This window comes from Lactuca sativa, chromosome 4, assembly GCF_002870075.4.
Source record: "Lactuca sativa cultivar Salinas chromosome 4, Lsat_Salinas_v11, whole genome shotgun sequence".
Taxonomy (NCBI): domain Eukaryota; kingdom Viridiplantae; phylum Streptophyta; class Magnoliopsida; order Asterales; family Asteraceae; genus Lactuca; species Lactuca sativa.
This window is the reverse complement of record NC_056626.2, coordinates 98,204,372-98,230,222: the sequence shown is the minus strand read 5'-3', so window position 1 is coordinate 98,230,222 and position 25,851 is coordinate 98,204,372. Positions and strand designations below refer to the sequence as shown.

Below are 25,851 nucleotides of genomic sequence, written 5' to 3'. Positions count from 1 at the left end.
TGTTTCTGAAATGATTATCCTTTTTCACAATGTTAACAAAGGCATAATAAAAGTGGATGTTCTTGTATGTATAAAAGTGGTATACTGAAAAATAGTTACCCTTAATATGATGCAAATGTATAAATAAGCTTATAGTATTTATAATCATGTTTTATTCCGAGAGGGTAAAGTAAGGTAAGATGTTATACATGTTAACAGATCCATATGATAGTTATTAAAAACAATCTGAAATGTATAACGAAAAATAGATGTTTTCACACAAGATTAACCGTGTGTTTACTTGTATTCTCCCCCGTAAGGTGTTAAAAGCATTTAAAAAGTATTTAAAAGCGTATAAATGGGGGTATGAACTCACTAGGTAGTTTGAAGAACGTGAGACAAAAATCGAGCAGAACTTCGACTTGTGAAAGTTGATTTCTCAATATTCTCGGGAATCTCAGGAGCGTAAAACTTCCTTCCATGTTGAATGGGTAGATGCTCTTTCTTGGCATCTTGAATTTTGAACCTTTTCAAAACCTTATCTAAGTACATGCTTTAGCTTCAACCAATTAAACGTTTAGTTCTATCTCTATAGATTCTAATGCCTAATATATAATGTGTCTCTCTTAGATCCTTCATAGTGATAGATTTTCCAAGCTAACTTTTAACACTTTGTAAGGTTGGAACATCGTTTCCTATAAGGAGTGTGTCATAAAAATACAACACTAGGAAGACCACTTTACTCCCACTGAATTTGACTTATACAAAGAGCTCATCCTCACTTCTAGAAAATCCAAATTCTTGGACCTTTCATGAAAGTAAGTATTCCGTCTATAAGATTCTTCTTTGAGTCCATAAATAGACCTTTCAAGCTAGCACACTCTATTATGATATTTCGTATCAATGAAGCCCTCAGGTTATTCCATGTGAACATCTTCTGCCAATTTCCTAATAAGGATATCAGTCTTCACATCCATTTGTCATATTTCATAATCATAGAAAGCAGATATAGCAAGCAATATTCTAATAGATTTAATCTTGGTCTCTTGTGAGAAGGTTTCCTCATAATAAATTCAATGAGTTTTAGTATAACCCATTACAACTAATCTAGCTTTATAACTATGCACATTCTCATCCATGTCAGTCTTTTTCTTAAAGATTCACTTGCATCCAACAGTTTTGATACTAGGTGTAGGATCAACAAAATTCCATACTTGGTTATCATACATGGATTAAATTCCAATTTCTATACTCTCTTTCTATTTAGCATCATCAATGCATGTCATCGCTTCCTTATAGCAAGATAGTTCATCTAGGTTGACTAGTGTACGATCAATAATCAGAACCTATCTTTCATTTTCTATTTGCAAAGCATAAAACTCAAGAGGGAGTAAAACCCTATCAGTTCTACAAATTAGAGGAGTTTGAATTATGTGATTTTGCTCAAAAGATTGATTCAACCTCTTGATGAGTTCCAGTTTCAACTATTGGTCCTTCTTTGTTTAACTCTTGAATTTCATCAAGAGTTAGACATGAGAAATCTTTTTTCTCAGAGGCATTATAGAAAAGATATTGAAAAGACATTTATGGTTACCAAACGAAGTAACACTTTTCTGATCTTGGTTCTAGTTTATCAATCTCCTCGCGAAGAACACAAACTTTGTAACCCCATATTTTTTAAATGTGAAAAGACTAGTAGGTTTCCTATTCCACATTTTGGAAGGTGTTGTAATGACTTTCTTATTTAGCATGAGATTTAAGATATTAGTGGTTGTCTCAAAAGTGTAACCCCCGTAAAATTATTGGAGGACTAGCTCAATTCATCATTAGGTGTAGTCCCTCGGTTATCCATGATCAGGTTCAACTCTCCAGTCTTTACTGTTCTACTTTCCTTTAGTCCCTACAAATCCAAGCAAATGTGAGTACCATATCTCGTATCAAGAATCTAAGAATTAGAAGTAGACATACTATGAATTTCAATCATAAAAATACATAACATGGTAGCTCCTTTAGCTTTGTTCTTCTTCACGTCCTCAAGGTATTTTGGGCAACTACACCTCCATTTCCTTTCTCTTGGAAATAGAAACAAATGGCCTCCTTTTGGTCGGTATTAGGTGCAATCTCATAATCAGCTTTTCTTTTAGTACCTTGATTGGGAGTACCAACATTGGCCTTACCTTTTCCATGAGAAAAGTTATTCTTTTTGTTCGCAGTGTTATACCTAATGGCCAATATAGGAGCAGTTGGGTTGGAGTTTTGTTCTTCATAATACTTGCTTCGATTGTTTTTACAATCCGATGAATCTCCATGAGGGTCTTTTTGAGATTTTTCATATTAATAGTTCATGAAAAACTGATGATATGAACTAGAAAGCGGGTTCAAGACCATGTCAATGGCCAACACCTTTGGAAATTCGACACCCAAGTTCCATAGTTGGTTAATGTACGACTTCAGGTTTTGAACGTGTCCACATACATAATTCCCATCTTGATATTTTCATGCCATCAAGGATTTGACGATTTTGAATCTTTCTTATCGATATTTCTATTTGAACATTCCATGAGATGCTCACTAATTTCAAAAACCCTATAGTTCTCAAAGCTCTGGTGACATGGAAGCAAACATGATGCAATCAAATTTAGTAGATTCTTCATCATGTTTGTTGTTAGCAGCTAGATCTTCCTGTGAAGTGTTATCATCCACAAAAGGGAGATCCATATCAAGGACATACTCTTTACCCTCGTACCTCAAGGAAATCTGTAGATCATTAATCCGTTCCAAATAATTTTGACGAGTGGGTTTCTCTTTATGTTAGATCGAGATAAACAAAAAGTTTGAGTTAGGTGTGGGGGAGGAGGATGAGAAAGAAGAAGATTGGTGTCAGTCGACATCTAGAATATGAAGTGAAGTTAGTTAGTTCAAGTTTATGCTTAAAATAATTTTCATCCCTAAATAAATTATTAACAAGGCTAGGACCCATATTTCACTTTGAAATGTGGAAAGGGATGTCGTAAACACACAACAAGGTTATTTAGGTAGGCAAAGTAACTTGCTAGTTTCAAACGTTTGAAACTCCAAGCTCAATTGAGATTCATTGACATTGAATGACATGTTAATGTCGATTTTCATTCATCTCAAATTTAATGTGGGGATGTCGTAGATTATTAAATAAATGGTGAATCAACCATGCAAAACCACTTGAACCTTGACACAAAGTTATTCTCATATTGACATGTCGGTTAGCCACACATGCACCATCAACAAAATAATTCCACGATCAACATATCATTTAAAATTATATTATTAAAAATGATTTTTCGGTTAACCACACACACCCCATCATTAGAATATAACCAAAATGTGCATTTTCATAGGAAGCACACGAGTCACATTTTTTAATTATATAAAAGGGGAATATTTTGTTTTATTACTTGATTAATACTTTTTTGAAAGACAAAATCCAATATAAACCCTTTTAATAACTCCACTCTCAAAATAATATAGACGGTGAAGGAGGAAAGCGCGAAGCATAATTAAACCCGGCGTCATTAGGAATAAAAACACCTCCTTAAACCGAGTATTAGAGTGGATGAGCCTAGTCTTGATTCAAAGATAATGTCTTTTATTATTAACATGTGAGGAAACATGTGGTATTAATGTTTTACATATAATAAATAATACCATATAATAAATATAAGCTTAAAAAAATTATGTTCTTGAATTTTCTAATTTAATTCTCTTATTAAATAAAGTTGAAGATAAACATTCAAATTTTAATTGTAGTTTAAGTAATATTCAAATTTAATTACTTAATATTCAAATTAACTACAATTAAAAAATATTCCAAATTAATTACCAAATTTGAATATTAAGATTTAAACAATTAAGATAATGTCTTAAAATAGAATGTGATCCATACATTCTCGAAATTAGTCAAAAATCCTGAAATTCGGGTAGGTGCGTCGCGCTTTACAGAAAGTGTGCCACCCCCAGTGATTACAGGTTTCTTTCATTTTTTTTGTTTTTCACAAAGTTTTGTACCATAACTAAAACAATTAGTCTCTCATAACACTAATAATAGGGATGGTTGACATCAAGTAAACATTACATAGGTAGCGAAAAAATTAAAATTGATATACCAAAGTGCACATGCAACCTAAGGATCTATGTTTTATTATTATAGCACCCTACTTTGAAAAAACGACACAGAGTGATGTTTACCAACCTCTTTATGAATTCATTATGAACCCATATGTATTAGATTAGTTGTAAGATGAAGGATCCAAAGGAGAATCCCTTTAATGGAATCTGACCCATAACACCAAAAGCAAAAAGGAATTAAAGAAATCTAAGGTTTAATCGAAATCTCCAAAATGCTAAGGGAGAGTGTGTGATTTTTGTCCAAGGGAAGTGAGAGAAGGGGGAAACGATTTCTAGAGGGATTGATTAGCTTCTAGGGATTAACCCTAACAGTCTATTTATAGGCAGACAATGAGTATTCGAAAAGGATACAAACTCTAAGGTTCTATCCTAATCCTTTCTTTATTTCAAACTTGCCATATCCCTATCATAGGTATATGCCAAAATCGTCAATACCCTCTTTACGGGGGGTTCTAGAATATTCCAGTTAACGCATTGGACTAATTAATATTCAAATTCCTTAATTAACTAAATCCATTTAATTAATTTATCAAATAATTTCTAATTAATTTATTAATTTCTTAAAAACTTAATACATTATTAATCTTCATTTCCTTATGCTATTTGGGTCACAAGGCGAATCCAAAAGGACCCTACTATTATTAGAAATGTTACCAAAATAGTTAATGACCTTGAACATCATTTCTAACAAGAATGTGATACATGAATTGTAATCTTGTAAGTGATTATGTATGCATGATTGGATATTAAAGGTATCTTATTGAATACCTATATACTAAAAAATGAAGATAGAGTATGATTATATGTGTTATAATCATATGAATAAATATGTATGTATGGGTAGATGTTAGTGGTGTTGTGTTATATACCTAATATATATTAATGTAGATAGAATGTGATTGACTAGATTTAAATGGTATTATGTTGACTACCCATAAGATGTTAGATGGACATAAATTATGATTATATGTTTATAATCATGTAAATAAGCATGTATGATTGTTTTAGAGTATGTATGTGTGGTTGAAGATAGAGTATGTTCGTATGGTTAAGATAGAGTATGTATGTGTGATTAGATATTGATGGTATTGTGTTAGATAACCATCATAAATTAGATGAAGATAGAGTATGTGTAACAACCCGTTATCCCGGGCATTATAAACCGAGTCTTGTAACCCTTTTTGAATATAATGGGAATATCATCGATAAATGAATTGTTCAAAAGCTCTGATTTGGAGTACGCTATGTAGTAGATATCGTCTTAAAGGTTCCAAATAAATAAAGAACACTAAAATCTGAGTTATGGCGAAGAAGCTATGACCATTCTAAGATTTCTGTCAAAACCGACAACACCGATCAAACGAAAAACGCAAAGTTTCAATACGATAACATTTAGCCTTAGGTATCTAGATGAAAGTCATAGGTAACATTAAACCGTGAGCGTACACAAAAAGAACGTCCAAATCTGACTTCGCATAAGGAAGTTATGATTTTTCAAAGAAATTCCTTAAAAACGATTAGTTATAAAAATAAATAATAAAAATAATTTTGGAATTTGCCATCGGAGTCTAAACGAAAGTTGTAGATCGTAGTCTCACCTACGCGTGGATATAAAGACCATCGAAAACGGAGTTCGTATGAAGAAGATATGGATTTTGGAAGTTTATTAAATAAATTAATTAATTATTTAATTCAAAATTCGGATATTATCCGAAGAGGAGTCAGCGTCCTTCTCCGAAGTACGCGCTGCGTACTCCTGTACGCCCCGCGTAACCGAGAGGATTGGCCTCGGATCGTCCACGTCGCCATATCCGAGGAAGCCGACCCGTCCGACCCGTCCGACCCGTCCGACCCGACGTCCCATCCGACCCGGCGTCCCATCCGACCCACCTCCCCAGCAACCCGTCCCATCCGACCCGATAACCCAAGAACCCGTCCCATCCGAACCGAGGCAGTCGAGGCTTCGGTCATGCATGACGTACGCGTACGCAGCGCGTACGAGCGTACGCCCCGCGTACCGAGGCAGACTTGCCTTCCTATAAATAGAATGCGAGGGTTTCCAAAGAAAGGGTTCATTTCTCTTCTCTCTCTCTCAGCATTTCCTCGTTTTCCGTGTCCGTTCAAACCCGAAGCTCTGGTCTTTTTGGCTCAAGTCCCGAAGGCCGATTCTACTCCCGAGATTCCCGAGAATCCCAAGAAAAATCAGTTTCCCGAGACGAAACTCTGCTCGGTTTTCCACCTCACAATCTTCAAACTATCAAGTGAGTTCATATCCCCTTCGAACACTCTTTAAATACATTTTAAATGTTTTATACTCTTTTTGGGGAGGAATACAAGTAAACACACGACTAAAATCGTGTGAAACACCGATCTTTTGCTATACTTTTCATACTGTTGTTTTAACTATCTTATGAAGTTATTATGATGCAAAACACCTCACAACACAGCTTTACCCTCTTGGGATACAATATGTTTATATATAGAAATATGTTTTATCTATACTATTACATACAAATACATCATATCAAGGGTAACATTCTTTACTAAATCATTTTATGCATTCAAAGAATTTATGATTTATGCTTTGTCAAACATTGTGAAAGAAGTTAAACTTTGCATACAAACTACTACTTTAATACAGACTTAGTTGAGAATCCATGAGTCGTGTATATCTTCAAACGTTACTTTCTTTATTAGAAAATAATGCTGCAAGTCCTGTCTATAACCAGAGTCTCCCGTTCGGAGAACGTGTCAAATGTGTATAGATCTATACGGGAAGTCATGATCCCGCGCCCTGACTGTTAGCTACAGTCCGTCTTTTGGGGTGACAGTTGTCATAACGCTACGACGCCTGAAGAACGTCGCTACAGGCATATTATGTTTAGTATGGTTATAAAACTCATCGGATATACAATTATTATGGTATTATGCTTTTATGAACGAGTAGGTCATTAAAACTATTCTTCATCTAATAAGTGCGATCTTCGTATAGCTTTACTATGTAAAACTATGCCACACCTTTCGAGCACGTAGCTTGCTTGCGATTTTCGGTCTTAGAGACTGCCAGTTATGTCAGGGAAATAAGGGTTTTTCCTGTATACAAACCAAACAACTAATAGGAAAATAAGGGATTTTCTCGGTACAATTAGTTGCAATTTACATCTCGAACATTCATATGCATTGCATACTTTTATAAGAAAATAAGGGTTTTTCTGGAAAACATGCAAACACTTTCGAATGGCATACATCTTCTCAAAACACTACTTATGAACTCACCAACTTAAATGTTGACACTTTTTCTTTGAAATAACTTGTATTCACAGGAAACCGCTAGCCAGGTAGCAACTACTTCTGAAGACTAACGCATTGGCGTTAGTAACATATTTTGGATCACCATTTTATATTTGATTTCTTTTGCAAACATGTAACCTACAATCATGTAAACTTTTCAAACATATTTATATTATGGTGGTGTGTACTTTCCTTTCTATGAACTGTTATGATACTGAATATGATGTCCTCCGCCCCCGAACGATTCCGCCGTTCAGGTTTGGGGGTGTGACAGTATGGAAGTATGGTAAGATGTTAAGAATAAGATTAGGATTCCTTCGAGAATGAGATAGATGATTCCTTCGGGAATAAAAATAGATCATTTCTTCGGGAATGAGATGACAATTCATTCGGGAATACAGATAGTTGATTCCTGCAGGACATATATTTGTGTTGTTAGATAAGATTGAGAAACGTTTTGTGAGCGGAATAAAGTAAGAAGTTTCTTTATAGAAACTTGATATAATCCATGAGGGATTAAGTGTAGAGGATCTGTAAGGGATCATTGTAATCTGCAAGGGATTTAATAAGAGTGAAGTTGTAAAAGGATTCGTGTGGGATCAAAGTGATGAAACTTAGTCCGAATGGTTGTACTACAGTAGATTAGATTTATGATGTTCTCCTATATGATAGATGAAGCTATCATAGACAATTATACCAGTTGGGTCTGAATGAGAATAGATAGGAAGAAGGCAAGAAGAGATGTGTAATGTCCCAAAAATAAGACCAAAAAATTTCATTTTATATTAATAAAACCAATATTCCAAAAACGTTATCATAAGAATCCAGATAAAACAAATGTGTCAAACATCACATCATATCAAAGTAAGTTAAGAAAATGCAGAACAGGGTGGTGTGTGCTCTACAATCATCCCGAGCTCTTCCTTTTGGAAATAGAAGTACCTGGAACACAAACTAAAAACTGTAAGCACAAAGCTTAGTGAGTCCCCAAAATACCACATAATAATCATACAAATGGGCCTAGCCCTAGGGTTCATTCCAACCCAAAAAGAAAGTATGGGCCCTGCCCCGGGGTATATTTCAACCTGAACATATCACGTCACCCACACCCAATTAGGAAATGATTCGTGACAGGGCGTTACAAGATGGGAGAAAATATGAGATGGGACTAGGGGTGAAAACGAGCCGAGCCGAGCCCGAGCCTGTCTAGGCTCGGGTCAGGCTCGTTTAAGTTATATGAGGCTCGAGCTCGAGCATGGCTCAATTCGAGCTTTGTCGTACTGACCTCAGCTCAAGCTCGTAAAGAGTTATACAAGCTTGGTTCGAGCTCGGGCTCGACTTGTTTTTTATCTGACGTGCCTAAGTAAGCTTAATCTCGGCTCGAGCTCGTTAAGAAGCTTGTTTACTAATACCCTAAATCCATAATTCTCCAAATATATTTTTATTTTAATGTATATATAAAATAATAAATTATATTATATACAGGCTCGTTTAGGCTTGCAGGCCTAATCAAGCTTAATGACATAGGCTTGAGCTCGAGATTGTTTAATAAAGAGCTTAATATTAAGCTCGAGCTCGGCTCGGGCTTGTTTAAAATCGATTTCGAGTCGAGCTTTTAACGATCCGATCCCGAGTAACTCGCGAGTAGCTTGGCTCATTTGCACCCCTAGATGGGACGAAGAGTGAGGAGAAAGAATGACCTAGATTGAGAAGAGAGTAATATGTGAGAGAGAAGGGCATAAGAAGATATATAGATAGAGTAAAACAAGAGGAAAGATATGAGGTGTGAAGAAGGAATAAGAGTAGCCGGGAAGAGGCTGAGATAGAGTACGAATAGAGTTTGCGATGAGTATCAAAAGAAATGAGAATGCGTGATGTGAGATATATTAAGAGAAATCAAAGAAATAACAAGAGTAGTAGAGTATGAATACATGAAAACAAATTAAAGTATAACTCACCAGACCTGTGGTCTGATTTTATAGATTATTTCATGTGTTGCAGGTGTAGGTGACAGTCATTGTACAAGAGGATGTAGGACTTAAGAGCATAAGGATTTGGACTAGAAGTAGTTTTTATATTTGGTGTACCTTGTTTGTTTAAATTATGTTTATGACTTTATTGTAAACTCGTAATAGCCTGGGATGTAAAGTGTTTTTGAGTTATAGAATTTCACATTTGTTTATAAAACTCTGAAAATCCCTAGATAATTAGATGACAAAATTTTGGGTCTTTACATGCCATGTCAATAATGAGTAAAAATTATGCCATGAAATTAATTCAAAGATCCCAAGTCAAACATTGAAAACTCTTAACTAAGAATAGTCATAAGTTGATGAAGTAGAATAGTAGATGAGGCACTTAACACAATTTCATCAACAAAGAGAATGAGATAATTTTTATGAGTACCTTGGTGATATATGGACATAAAAGAATTTGGTTGAGTGTGAGAGAAACCATAATGCGTAACATACAGAGAAAATTGGTGAAACCATGCTTGAGGTGACTGCTTTAAACCATAGAGAGACTTATAAAGAAGATACGTGATATGGGTGATGATAGTCTCAAAATTTGGTTTGTTAATGCATGTAAACAGTCTCCTAAAGATGAATATGAAGGAAAGCGTTCTTTACATCTAACTGATAAACTCCTAAGGATGAGATATGACAAGTCTAAGAGAAATTTGTATGGTGGTTGGTTTGATAATTGGATTGAAAGTCTCATCACAATCAACAACTAGTCGTTGGTTATGACCGTTAGCAACAAGACGAGCGTTATATCGAGCTAAGGATCCATATGCATTAAGTTTCTTCTTAAACAACCAATTACATTTAACAATATTAATATTTGGGGGCCAAGGTACAAAAACCTAAGTACCGTTAGAAATAAGTGCATTATATTCATCCTGCATAGTTTTAAACCAGTTAGGATCTCGAAAGTCATGAGAGTATTTTCGACGAACTAAAGAAGTGGTGTTAGTGTGAAGATTTAGTTTTTGAATGTGTTTAGAGATAAGTATCCATGGGGTGAATGCGGATTGGAGCGAAAGTAGGAAGAACAACCATAGAGGTTCTTGAAGTCGTACAGGTGGTAACCGTCTTGAAAGTAGGGGTTGTCGGAGTGGATGGGGAGATCGGAGGCTCATGAACCGAAGACAAATGATAAAAGATATCAGGAATAAAAGGAAGATGGGTGTGATCGAATGGGTTTGGAAATGATCGAAAAGGATCATTGAAGATATTGTGATCATCAACATCAAGGAATTCATAGTTAGGGAATGGGTTTCGTGTCGTGGAACAAAAGGGGAAAATGGATTCGTCAAAAGTAACATCACGAGAAATGATGATCGTTTTGGTAGGGAGATCAAGGAAGCGAAAAAAAAAATGTGGTTTGATCGGTAACCAAGAAAGATGCATTGAGTTGATCGCAAGGAAGGTTTGTTAGTATTATTAAGGTGGTGGTAGATAAGACATCTAAAGCCTCAAAAATAAGAGTATGATAGGTAACTATTAAAGATTTGGGGAAACATAGTGTTGTTTTGAAGGGTGATGGATGATAGAATGCTTAGAATATGTGTCACCATATGAAGGGCTTTTACCCAATATGTTGGTGGAAGATGGCTTAAAATAAAAGATTATGAATGGTGTTATTGATCGTACAAAGAATTCTTTTGAATTTTTCGTTTTGTTGAGAGGTATAAGGACATGAAATATGCATATGAATATCATTTGAGTCACAAAAATGATGAATTTCGGTATTGTAATACGCCCCCATTGTCATATTGGAAAGTTTTAGTGGTGGTTTGGAATTGAGTTTTAATATGCGCATTTAATTAAGTGAAGAAATTTGGGGGAAAAAATTAGATTTTTGTCTAAGAGGATACATCCACACAACAATGCAAAAATTAATAAAAAAAATAATATAATATTTTATTCCACTATAACTTTACAAAGGTGAGAACAAAATGTCTAAATGAACAATTTCAAAATGAGACAAAACAATCTTTTAGGCAGAGCAAATGATGATCATAACATGGAATGTTTTTTATTATTAAATGAATAGAACTACAAATTAAATGTTGAAAAATATCTTCCAGAGGTGGCCGAGTCTATGATGCCACGTGGATGAGCTGATGGATGCAAAGGCTTTAGGTGTGGGGATGATTACGGGGTACAAATCACAAGTACTTTCACTTATATCGAGGCTATTGGCCAAGGGCACCAAACCTAACCTCCAGCATTACTGAAGTCTTGAGGAGGATCTCCAACGTCGGAAAAAGAGCTTTATATCGAGACAACGATTTATGTGTTCCATCTGTTGCACTTCGAGGAAGAAAGACCTCGTTTCCACGAAGGTTACAAGATGACACTTATGACAAATCATAATTGTAACGTAGTCGAACTTTGTAGAGAGACCGCTGAGTAAATAGGTCACTATGTCTTCCTCCGGTTATCAAGAAGATCAGTGATGGACTTTATTCAAGTAAAATATTCTATGACGGATTTCGGAGCTCGTTGTCGTGCTGAATCACGTTTGCATCTTTGGTTGTCAAGAAAGATATCTTCAAGACTCTTCCAAATTTGAATTCCAGGGGGACAAGGTTCCATAAAGCCATGACTTCATAATTGAATTGGTTATATTCCATTCGTTATCATTAGGTTTATCGTTGGAGTCAACAAGATGATCGAATATCCCGTACTTGATGCAATGTGTGAGAAGCAATTCCCTCCAATCAGCATAGTTCATACAGCTGAGATCAAGAGTTAATGGAACGACCGATTTGATATTCTTAATGTTGTATGGCTTTTCAGCTGGAGTAGCCTTTGAATGAGGTTAGAATGGAAGAGGATAAAGAAGAAGAAGAAGAAGAAGAAGAAGAAGAAGAAGAAGAAGAAGAAGGAAGGAAGAAGGGAAGGGTATCAAGCAGAAGGTGTTGAAGGAGTCAAAAGGTCGATGGTTAGGGCTAGGATTATAGCATGTGCTATGATACCATGTGTCGATCATATTTTCCTATAAACCAAATTAGCATTACACATAGGAATAATTTAATGCAACATACATGGCCATGGGCCGAATTATAAAACTACCCACAAGGAGCTATACATGTGAGCTTTAACACACAAATATAATACAACACCAATAAGTTAAAAAATAACTAAGTGTCGGCTAACAATTCTAAATTGTAACTAAACAAAACAGATAAAATAAACTAAAGAAAGGTATGCAGTCATATTTACAGACCAATCTCATAAAATATGGAAACCTTTTATATATATATATATATATATATATATATATATATATATATATATATATATATATATATATATATATATATAGGTGGGTTCAATTGAGAAAATAAAAAAGATTAAGAATGGGGGAATCATTCTCAGCCACTCATTTAATCTAAGCATAAAAAGACACGGTGGCAAACTTGTAAATATGATATAATAGCCTTCAATCACAAATACGTAAGTGTAGAAAATTAGATAACAGTTGAAATTCATTCTAATCGATCGTTATCATCCAAATTTCTCCTCCAACCTTCAACAATCATCCAGATTTCTTCAATTAAATCATCGATCAACGTCATCCTGTGTTAATCAATCATCGATCTTCGTCTATAACACGTTTATCAACATCATTCAACAGTTGACAACAAAAATTCGTTTTTTGCTCTTTCAATCCAACCTTCAATTCTCCTTGAATACGAGCATATCTTCAACATCTATGATTAATTATACTTCCAGCATCATTAGATCAACATCATCGATAATCAACAAAAAATTCAATTTGTATCATTCATTCAACATCGATCATCAAATAAAACATCGAAATTAAGGTTAGAAAAAGATCAAATCATTTTTTGTTTGAAAATTTTCAGATATTTCTCTACCAATCTACTATTTTGTAAGATTTAAATAGTCAAAGTATCATATTTATCGTATTTTTAAAAAAGTTAACTTGTATGCACTCCAACTGTTTGATGAAATGCATAAACTAAATTACCACGTTATATTCATATATGAATATGTTTTCTCACCTGAATCAATATGTGATTATTAAAACACAAAACAAATATGCAAGTCTGTATGATATTCATATGTGAATAACATATAAAAATTATATATATTTCTGAAAACACCTTCTAATATTCATATATGAATATATTGTGCAATATTCACATATGAATATACCAACTATTATTCATAAGTGAATATACGATCTAATATTCACAAGTGAATATACTATGTACTATTCTCATGTGATATACCATGTAATACTAGATAATATTCACATATGAAAATACCATCTAACATTCACAAGTGAATATACTATGTAATATTCTAATATTTAAATATAAATATACTATGTTTAGTATATGCTATATTCATATATGAATGATACTTAAATTGTAAAAAAAATTAATCATAGTTTTTATTCATAAGTGAATAACGAATCTACTGTAGTAAAACCTGATTCATTTTTATTCACTTATGAATAACGATAGCTGACAATATAAAAAGAAAATAAATTTTTTATTTTATCTTAAAACTATATCAATATGGATGTCTATTTGTAGAGAATAAAAAATCATGAATTTTGGTATATTTAAAATCATTTTTCGATAAAAATAGCTTCTTAAAAGTTAAAAAAAAAAAAAACAAAAAAACAAAAAAAGAAAAACAAAAAAAAAACTATGTTTTTTTTTATATATTAACGTAATGCTTAGCATAGTTTAAGGAAACATGTTTTGTATATATATATATATATATATATATATATATATATATATATATATATATATATATATGTGTGTGTGTGTGTGTGTGTGTGTGTGTGTGTGGAAAAGTTCAATAGAGAACCATAATTATGGGTTCTTCAAAAACCAAATCTTTTTTTTAATTTCTAGAGCTTATTCTTTATCAAAAAAAAATCTAAAAATATCTAAATTCATATATTAACATTATGAATGTGAAAAATATTTTTCGGAATCACAGTGTGAATCCGGACTCACGTTGTGAATTTTCGAAGATTCACATTAATTGTGAATTTGACTTAAAAAATATCGAATTTTATATCATTGGAAATAGGATAAAAAGTTATGAATTTCTGTATTTTTAGTTTTTTTTTTTTTGATAAAAAATAAGTTATAAAAGTTGAAAAAAAGATTGGTTCCTTGGTTCCTTGGTTAATTATGGTTCTCTATTGAACCTCACAATATATATATATATATATATATATATATATATATATATATATATATATATATATATATATATATATATATATATATATATATACATACTACTTTATAACCCGTGAAATCACGGCTACAAAATTAATTAAACTATAATAGTTAGAACACAAAATTATTAATCAATTATAATCGTTAATTTAAATAAATATGTGAAATTATATCACCTTATAATTTGTAGTAACTTTATTTTAATTTTTATTCCATTGTTATTAATTTATTGTAATTAAAGTGAAAATTTTAAAATTTGAAATAGATAATTAATAGGTTGACAAGTGGCATGCATTAAATAATAGATTTAATAGGGTGACACATGGCAAAAAAAGAATAAAATGTGTATTAATTAGGAGGCCTAATATGATGACACATGTCAAAAGAAGATTAAAACTATTCTTTTATTAGAATAGGGATATATATATATATATATATATATATATATATATATATATATATATATATATATATGTCCCTCTCTAATAAAAAAATAGTTTTATTCTCCTCTTGACATGTGTCATCTTATTAAGCCTTCTAATTAATGCATATTTTATTTTCCTTTTGATATTTGTCATCATATTATATCTTCTAATTAATACATGACATTTGTAAACCTATTTATTCTTCATTTCAAATATCAAAATTTAAAATTTTCACTCTAATTACATTAAATTAATAATATTAGAATAAAGATTAAAATAAACTTAATACAAATTATAAAGTGATATAATTTCACATATTTATTTAAATCAAAGATTAAAATTTATATAACTAAAAAAATCTCTTAATTAATAATTTATTTAAAATAACTTATTAATAATTTTTAGTTTTTATTTTAAAAGTTTAATTAATTGTATAACAGTGATTCCCACGGGTTATATATATATATATATATATATATATATATATATATATATATATATATATATATATATATATATATATATATATATATATATATATATATGCAAAAAAAAGGAAAAAAAAATAAACTGAACTTGTTACTGTGCAAATATTATTTAGTACACGGTGTGACGGTGAGAGGTTTTATAAAACCGAGAGACCATTTATAATATGGTCTAACATCTGTAACAACTTTGGGCCTAAAGTGCTCAGAGTGGAGTGGAGAGTCCAAACAAAAACACTAGTAATACTAGTCTATTAAATTAGTCCATTGAGCCAACAATTTTTTACTGGATAATTTGCAATGGTGGTTTTTTTAAGGAAATTAATTTATTAAGGTAATTAATTTTTCGGTTTTTTATATCTGGATAATTTTTCTTTTGTATATATTTAGGTAACGAATTTTTACCTAGGTGTTCACATATGATCATTATGACCGACTGTAACAGGTTACATCCGGTTATAATGGTAATATGTGAACACTTTTAAAAAGTTCGTTACCTAGATGTGTAAAAAAAAATATAGTTACCTAGATGTGAACAAACCAAAAAGATAACAATAAATTACACGAATGGTCCCTGTCGTTTGGGGTAATTTGTGCATTTGGTACCTAACTTATTTTTTAACTCGGATGATCCATATTATATATTTTTGTTGTATGTTTGGTCTTGTTAATTTATTTTTTAATTAACTTTCTTATTTATGTATTTATTTTTTGTATATTTAAAAATTTTAATAGACCTTACATATCTATATCTCATTACGCTAAACCTGAAACCATATTTGAAAATTTTAATTTAGGTCCCACCGGTTACCATCTCATCTCTCATTTTTCTCAACTTCAATTTCTTTTCCATCTTTAGTGACATCGACGTCTTCATCATCCTTTCTTTTTTTGGTCATTCAACTTTGTAAACCAATACCACAACCCAATGTCTCTTCATCGAATTTTCCACCACCACAACCCAATGCATCACAATCCATGCAGGATAAGAAAATTTATACCAGAAAAAAAAATTAGAGAACCATAACTTGAAATGCAAATCAAAACATGAAAATTCTATTAACAACAATCAAAGTTTTAACTCATCAAACGATAATATATATATATATATATATATATATATATATATATATATATATATATATATATATATATATTATTGGTCTCCATTTCTGATACTTTTAGTCTCTAATAAATTTAAATTTTTAAATTTAATATCTTAAACAATAAAATTCTATAAACCTACGATATGTTTTTTTCCATGTCAAATCTAGAGTTTTTTTAATAGCATATTTTAAAAAGATATTTACCAAAATGGTGTGGTTTTAAAAATATTTACCGTTTAGATTAAATTTTATACCAAATCAAGATTAGAAGGTAAAATAAAAAAGAAAAAAAATTGACTTATCAAGCTAATTAACTTTTCGATTTGTACACATCTTAGATAATTATTTTTTTGTACACATTTAGGTAACGAATTTTTTGGAAGTGTTCACATATGACCATTATGATCAGATATAATCTGCTACAGCCACTCATAATGGTCATATAGAAACACTTCCAAAAAAAAAATTATCTAGATATATACAAAAAAAATAGTTAACTAAATATGGACAAACCAAAAAGCTAATTACCTTAATAAGTCAATCTCAATTACTTTTTATAATTAAGGTCACATCACATCGTACACGGTGACACCAACCGGCAGGAGCCAACATTTTTGTCAACATTTTGCAATTAAGTTCTAAATGGTTATAGAATATAAAATCTTAAAATACATATATTATACACAATAAAATGGTATTTTAAAATTTTTATATTTGGTTAATAATAACAAATCACCCACAAGTTTCAAGAAATTATTATTACAGTAAGTAATATAGAAGAATATATTAAAACGCTGCTTTGCGAATCATCCATGTATATTCATGTCATCATTTAAGTGTACAAAACAATATACAGGGAACACGTTACACCTATATATATATATATATATATATATATATATATATATATATATATATATATATATATATATATATATATATATATATATATGCCGTGTAATCATTTTATAATTTGTATTAATTTTATTTTAAATTTTATTCTATTGTTATTAATTTAATATAATTAGATGAGAAATTTAAAATTTAAAATTTGAAATACGAAGTCAATAGGTTGACAAGTGACATGCATTAACTAGGAGATTTAATAAGATGACAAATGGTAAAACGAGAATAAAATATGCATTAATTAGGATATTTAATAGGATGACACATGTCAAAAGAAGAATAAAACTGTTCTTTTATTAATATATATATATATATATATATATATATATATATATATATATATATATGAGAGAGAGAGAGAGAGAGAGAAAGAGAGAGAAAGAGGAAAGATGAATAAAAAATATATAATTAGGGTTAATTGATGACATCCAATAAGGCTATCCAGAGTAGGTGTCAACCCACACGTGAGTTTCCTATGTGGCATACATGCGGCACACTAACTCACCGGTGAACACCGCCCCATGGACTAGTGGTTTGACTATGGAGTGGGATGTAGTTTTTGAGAAGATGGAAGAAGACGCACATTTTGATTGGTTCTTTTATATTTCCCTCACATTTTCTCTCCTCTCTCATCCTTTTTGCCTCTTCACTACCAACTCACCGGTGAATACCATTTCCACAACCTAGTGGGTTGGTTGTGGAATGATAAAACACCTATGTGACACTGAGTTGGCTGGTGGTTTGGCTGTGACCACTCCCCACAACCTAAAAGCAGGATATGTGTCCTTTTAGAGTAAATTACACGAATGGTCCTTATGGTTTGCGATAATTTTCATGTTAAGTCCCAAAATAAAAATTATAAACCCACTTATGCAAAACTTAATCCACCGTCACAAACACCAAAGTTTCAACTTCCAAAAACATTTTTTGTGATCAAACATGATTATCAACGTAAAATCATTATGTTCTTCATCTGTTTATCACTATTATGCTAGAAATTAATTTTAGTGCACTAAATTGAATCACCAAGTCAATTTAAATGTGTAAATTCCAAATTCATATACAATTTCGACTTTTTCAATGACTCATTGTCAGAAGCCACCGCTTCCACCACCACAATTTTTGCCAGAAACCACTAAATATAAACATCAAATTGAATAATAGCCAAAGATTTCCGATTGAAATTCACTAAATAAAAATTGTATTGTTCTTCACCAATGTGTCTTACCAAGCACACGAATGAGTAATTTTGATATAACGCACAAATTAGAATCAAATAACACCAATTTGTCAAGAATTCTCCAATACACAACCCAATTCACGAATCATTTCATCAATATCAACCATTGATATTGTGACAACCCAATATTTCAAGTCCATGTAATGACCTAAGTCATGTATTGTAATCTATTTTGAATTAATAAATATATAAAATAGTGTCAGAAATGAAATGTTCAAAAGTCTCAGTTGGGATACATAAAATGATAGTTATCGTGTCAAGGTTTTCAAAAATATAAAGAACACTCAAATCCGAGTTATAAAAAAGAAGTTATGACCAATCAAAGATCCGTGTCAAAACCAGGAAAACACCGTTAAGCATAAAATGCGAAATTCCAATAAAATTCTTTTTAGCCTTAGGTATCTAAATGAAAGTTGTAGATATCATTAAGCCGTAAACATACACAAAAAGAACGTCCAAAACTGACTTCGTATGAGGAAGTTATGATTTTTCGAAGTTTCGGATATAGCGGTAGACAGCTAAAAACTCCAAATAAAGATCGAGTGAATTTTAGCCGACGCAACCTAAACGAGAATTGAGGATCTTAACAATAGTAGTACAACGGTGAAAAGACAGACGTAAACAGACGTCGGATGAAGAAGTTACAGATTTTTAACGGATTTTTCCAGTCCCGGCCTATTAAAAATATAACATTAAAAATATATTCAAAATTAGCCGACAAAGTCTAAACAAGAGTTGTATAGTATATTCTCACCTTCATGTGCATATAAAGAACGTCAAAAACGGAGCTCGTACGCAAAAGTTACGAAACTTCAAAGATTGGGGCGCAAACTTCGAGGCTGGTCCGAAGGGAACGCCTCGCGTTCGGAGCCCAGAGCTAGTCCCATCCGCCTGTCAAGTCCGAAGTTCGTAACCCATGACGTGCGAGGGAATGCCCCGCGTTCAAGGCTGTGTCCAACACTATAAAAAGAGTGTGAAGGCTCCGGATTTTAATTGCTAATTTACCACATTTCTCCTCAAATTTCATACTTCTACCCTCTCGAGACTATCCCGAGATCCCGGTTTCATATCCAAACCCTGACGGAAGTTCGAAGCCCCAAGATTTCGGAGAAATCGACATCTTTCCGGTCGAAGTGATGCCCGAGAAAAGTCTCGTTTTCTTCAAATCATCAAATTTACCTGGTGAGTTCATACCCCTATATTTTCACGTTTTTACTATATTTTAGGGGGAAAATACAAGTGAAACGCAAGAAAAACTTATGTTAAAATGCAAATCGTTACATACAGTTTCAAATGCTTTATCTACATTTTATGTATAAAAGTTAAATAAGTAAAATAACGTTATTACAAATGTTTTACTTTACATGCAAAGTTGGTAACACACTAATGTTTATCATTCAAATGAAACACACTTTTGAAAAACTATAATAGATATTGTTATGAGATATTCATGATATTTTACACTCTATGAACACTATAGAGAGAAAATACTTACATTTACAAGAAAAATGGACTTTTCATACGTATATCTATTTGATACAAACTTTTGTGAGACATTTAACTTCACGTACTTTCAAGTATGCATTTCAAGTCCCGTGTTATAAACCATAATCTCCTATAGGGAGAGCGTGATACTTGCGTATAGATCTATACGGGATTGACAATCCCACACCTAAACTGTTAGCTACAGTTGGACCGGCGGGTCTGGGGTGACAAACGTCATATCATTCCAACACCTGAAGAACATGGTGACAGGCAGTCTGGGTCAATAGTACGGTTATAAAAGTCACATGAAGTATTAAAACATTTGATTTACGGGGCTATCAAATGCCTTAGTGATTATATATACATATATAAATCTACTTGCACTATTTTAGGTATGGAAAATACTTATGCATTCCGGTTTTTGGAACTTTTTAAAACTTCCATTCATTTATAGAAAATATTGGATATTCTAGAAACAAACCCGGTTACTTTATACAAAAAGGCATATAATTCTTATACAAAATGCATATGAACCCACCAACTTAATTATTGACACTTTTTTCAAAACTACTTTTATTTCTCATGAATTCAGTAATACAGGTAAATCGCAGCTTTTGGGGAAGGAACGCTAAGGCGTCAAATTTCAAACTTATTATATCATCATAATGTAATTTCTTTTGAAACATGTATTACAATCAACTATGTAACTTTTTAAATTATATTTATGATGGTTGTGTTTACTTTCTTTACTATTTACTCAACTGTTATGATACTACATGAAGTTATCCGCCCTCGAACGATTCTGTCATTCTGGTTTGGGGGTGTGACAAATATATCGATTCAAAATTTTCAAAATTATCGATCGTACCATTGATTTCATCAAATTCATTCATAGAGGACAAATCAAACTCCTTTTACTCAACAATAATTCATAATCAAAGATCACGATATGAAATAATCATGAACAAAATCATCAATTTAAATAGCTCACTACTACAAAAACACCCTTTAATGACACGCATTGCGTGTCATAAAAGCCACAGATGACACGCAACTGCGTGTCAAGGAAGGCCCTGTCATAAAGGAAGACGACACATATTTGTTTGTCGTAAGCTTACGACGCGCTCTTACGATACACAATGTGTGTCAACGAAGGCCCTGTCGTAAAGAAGACAACACACATTTGCGTGTCGTAACCTTACGATGCACATTTACGACTCGCATTGCGTATCATTAAAACCCCCTTCATAAAGAAAGACGACACACATTTTTACGTGTCATGATTTTAAATGTTTTAAAAATTATATATTTTTATAGATGTAGTAATTTTCAAATTAAATAACACATTAGAAGTCTCATAATACAAAATAAAATACAATAAACAAGAAAGATAATTCATTGCACTAATATATCGAATACAAATAATCATTCAAATAGTAAGTAAATGTAATACATTGCTAATATTGCACAATATTTATTATAGAAAAACAAAACATGTACAACCGGTTAGATCCCTTTAAATGCTTGATTTTCCATCAATTCCTCCTAATTATCTGCCCACTACCCCTGCAGTTTAATCAAGAAACATAATCAATCAAAAACTTCAACAATTAATTTATTTCCATGTTAAAGTTAATTCTTTTACAACTATCTGTTTAGAGATACAAAGAAAAAAGGTTAAAGGATGTAACACTCCGTTTATTAAATAAATAGACAAACAAATTAATGAATGAATAGTAGCCTTAAAATAAATAATAATTTAGCAAGGTGTTGGTTTCGAGGAGTTAACTGTCATCATTTTAGAAGTTAGGGGTTAAAAGGTAAAATTTGGATTCATTTTGTAAATATTTATGAAGACAGGGGCTCCATGGTAATTATTGGGACTTAAGTTGAAAAGAATGAGAGGAGGAGGTACTAAAATGTTAGCATGGCTGAAGTTTGATCATTGGACCTAAATTGAAATGAATTTAGAATGTTGAGGGGTAAAAGGGTAAATTATGGATTCGTTTTGAAAGAAAAGGGGGAAGGATGGACCATTTCTATTATTATGGGATAAAGTTTATAGGGGATTAGGGTATATAACCCGTCACCACCCGTCCAACCCAAACCCTCATAAACTATCTCCAGCCGCCACCCTCCTTATACCTCCCACCCCCTCCGACCACCGCCACCATTCACCTCGTTCGTTCTCCGACCACTTAGCACCATCGAGCAACCCTTGTCACCAGCAACATCGAAGACCGACAAGAAATGAGAGTGAAGCTGCACCGGTTGGAGAATCCGAGGAGCAGTGGCGTCGTTAGGAGCCGCCATCTAGCACCACCGCTACTCCTACTGTTGAGATCAAACACCGGTCCAATGCCACCACGGTTGCCACCAGTGAAGCCGAGATAGCTAAAGACCAACGTCGTGGCAAGTGTTGCTGCCATTCCTGGAAGCACCTCGTCCCTTCTTCTGTTCTGCCATTATTCACGTCGCCAGAATCACGCAGTTACCGTCATCAGCAACACCACCGGTGCCGCTAAGCGTGTACGCTGCCACTGATGTAAGTCATTACTATTGCCACCGTTTGTGCCACTATAGTTGTCCGCCGTCGCCGCCTTGCGGCAATTTCGTTGTGACTGACACCCTCCGACCGTTGCACGCCACCAGGTGGGTGGTTGGTTTCATCCTCCGAGCAAAGGCGTGTATGTGTGTTTTATTCGGCCGAAAAACTAGGAAAAGCCACCACCACCACCGTGAGGTGGTGGCTGTCACCTTGTACCACCGCCGGCCACCACAAGGGTGGATGTGTGTGTTATTTTGTGTGTGTTTGTTTATTTAGATATTGTGTTGTAAAATGTATTGTATGGCTAGATTATTCAAGAAAAATAACCCGTCACCGCCGTGAGGTGGTGGTTGCCACCTCACGCCGCCATTCTGCCGCACCTTGGGTGGTTGTGTGCTTTTGTGTGTGTGATTGTTATTTAGGGATGCTTGGACATTTTTTTAGCAAAAATCATAACCAGCACCACGAAGTGGTGGTAGCCGCTATGAGCCGTCGTTGACCACCACTACCCGAGGTGGTAGTGGGTGGTGCCCGACTTATTTAACCCTAATTGACCTAAAAACCTAATTATTGGACTAATGGGCACGCAATTGGGTTGGAAACCCTAATTAGGGTTTAGAAAACCCTAATTTTGGATTTGTTGGTTGGACTTATCGGGATCCGCATATTGGGCCATTGGAATTGAATCATGAATGACACCCGAACACACTGTATGATTTATCTAGTTGGATGATGGACTTAATGGGTTAAGTAAGAAACACTTAACCCTAATCGTCATTTTATATGAAAACCCTAATTTTGCTTGGGCCTTAAGTTGGGTCTTTTTATTAGGCTTTGGTGATTACACTATTGATGGGCCATCCAAGAACAATCATATGAACTAGAATATTTGGATGGGCTTTAGGGTAAGGCCTATGTGAGGGGTTTGGGCCCAATTTGGAAAATGAGGCCATACATGGGCCATAACTGGGCCTTGATGATTATGAGATGTTGGACCATTGGAATGCCAAATGTTTGGACTGGAATAACTGGTTGGACCTTAGGGTAAGACCATGTAGAGGTTTGGGCCCAATTTGGAAGATTGGGCCACATGTTGGGCTTTGGTTCATTGTTTGACTTTGGGGCCTTTGGATTGGTCCTTGGGCTTGAATCAAGCTAAGTTGGGGGTAAAGTAGTATTTTATCCCAAACATGGACTGATGGTTATGAATTGGAACCCAATTATTAATTGGGTGTTATTTTGATGTTGACAGTTCGGGAATTTGTCATCTAGCAGCTTGAGTTTTGTCCGCGGGACTTCAGCAGTGTAAGGCGAGCTACCTTCCAGCAGAGGTGGGTCTAAGGCACCAATGTCGACCCATCAGTAGGTGATTGTCTTTTTGATAATTGTCTGGTTTGCCAGTAGCTGATATGCTTTATGTGATAGGATGCTATGATATATGTGTTAGTAGTAGTAGGGGTGAAATAGTCCCCGTATACCGGTTGAAAGATACCGAAGAGGTAGACAGTACCTATGCATGCCTAGCAGTATGTTCATGATATGTTATTATGTGGTAGTAGTAGGGGTGAAATAGTCCTCGGAACCGGTTGAGATAAACCAGATGGAGGTCGGGCACCCATATATTGTCACACCCCGAAACCGAAGGCGGAAACGTTCCGGAGCGGAGGACGTCATGAAGTATCGCAACCAATGTACATAGTAAGCATAGTAAACACAAAACTTTACATTACATAGAATTATTACATTTGTTTGAAGTTAAAGTGTTACAAGTGTTATACATATATAACATATGAAAAAAAGTTGAGACGAATCTTCTATACGTTCCGTCTTATCCAAAAGATCGCGGGGTACCTGTCTAATGCGGACCTGAGAATACAAGCAATTTGAAAATCAGCATAAAGCTGGTGAGTTCATAAGCGGTTTGTTTTTCTGAAAATGAACGAGTTTCCTTTCGGTTTTCTGAAAAAGTTATGAATCCAAGAAAATCCCATATTTTCTTAAAAGTAAAGTTTAGTTATTCGATTGTTACACAGTTTGTTTAAGAACAGTTTGTTATCTGATTATTACACAACCTGGTTAAGAACAAGTTCAGTTATCCCAGGAAAAACCCTTATTTTCCTTAAAAATTTTGTGATTGGTTATCGAATCTGAAAATAATGTACAAGTTTCTACCATACTTAAAGTGTGTGCGTGAAGTTTCCTGAAAGTTTGGTTACCCTTAAAAGTACATTAGTTTTAACACGTATATAAAACTAATAAATAAGTATAAAGTTTTCATAATCCTAATTGCGAGTTCCATAACCATACTACAGACTAGATAAGGCTTGGAATGGGGCCAGTATCTTTTTATGACTTTTGTCACCCTTGAACCTTTCGGTTCGGCTGTAGCTAGCAGCCAGGTGCAGTATAGTCAGTCCCGTATAGGTCTATACACTCAAGTCACGCTCTCCCTCCAGGAGATTTTGGTTACAGGGATAGTCCTTAACTCTCGAATCTAGGGGGAGTATTATCAAGGACGTTACCCCAATCTTAAGATTAATGAAATTAAAATAATAAAACAGAACATTCTAATCTATTAGTCCTTCGCTCTCGTAACTAGGGGGAGCGTACCAAGGACAAATCAAAAGTTCTAAGATTAATGTTATTGGTCCTTTACTCTCGTATCTAGGGGGTATTATCAAGGACATAACTCAAATCTTAGGTTTAATGAAATTAATTATAATATTAATACAAAACTTTCTAATTTATTAGTCCTTTACTCTCGAATCTAGGGGGAGTATTATCAAGGACCTGATAAAAGTTCTAATGACACCTGTCCTTTACACTCGTATCTAGGGGTGTTTTATCAAGGACAATACAAATGTTCTATGAATTCAACAGTAACGGTGTGAACAATCAACTGCGAAAAATAAAGTATAACACTAAGTAATAAGAACTGAAATCGGTTTGAAAGCTAACTTTGCAAGTTAAACAGTTTGT

At 33.4% G+C, this 25,851-nt stretch overlaps 1 pseudogene; it reads right to left on the bottom strand.

The window, feature by feature from the left end:
* LOC128133476 (serine/threonine-protein phosphatase PP2A-5 catalytic subunit-like) overlaps positions 1–22,637 on the bottom strand; it is a 48,143-nt pseudogene extending 25,506 nt beyond the window's left edge.
* Positions 22,638–25,851: the final 3,214 nt, after the last annotated feature.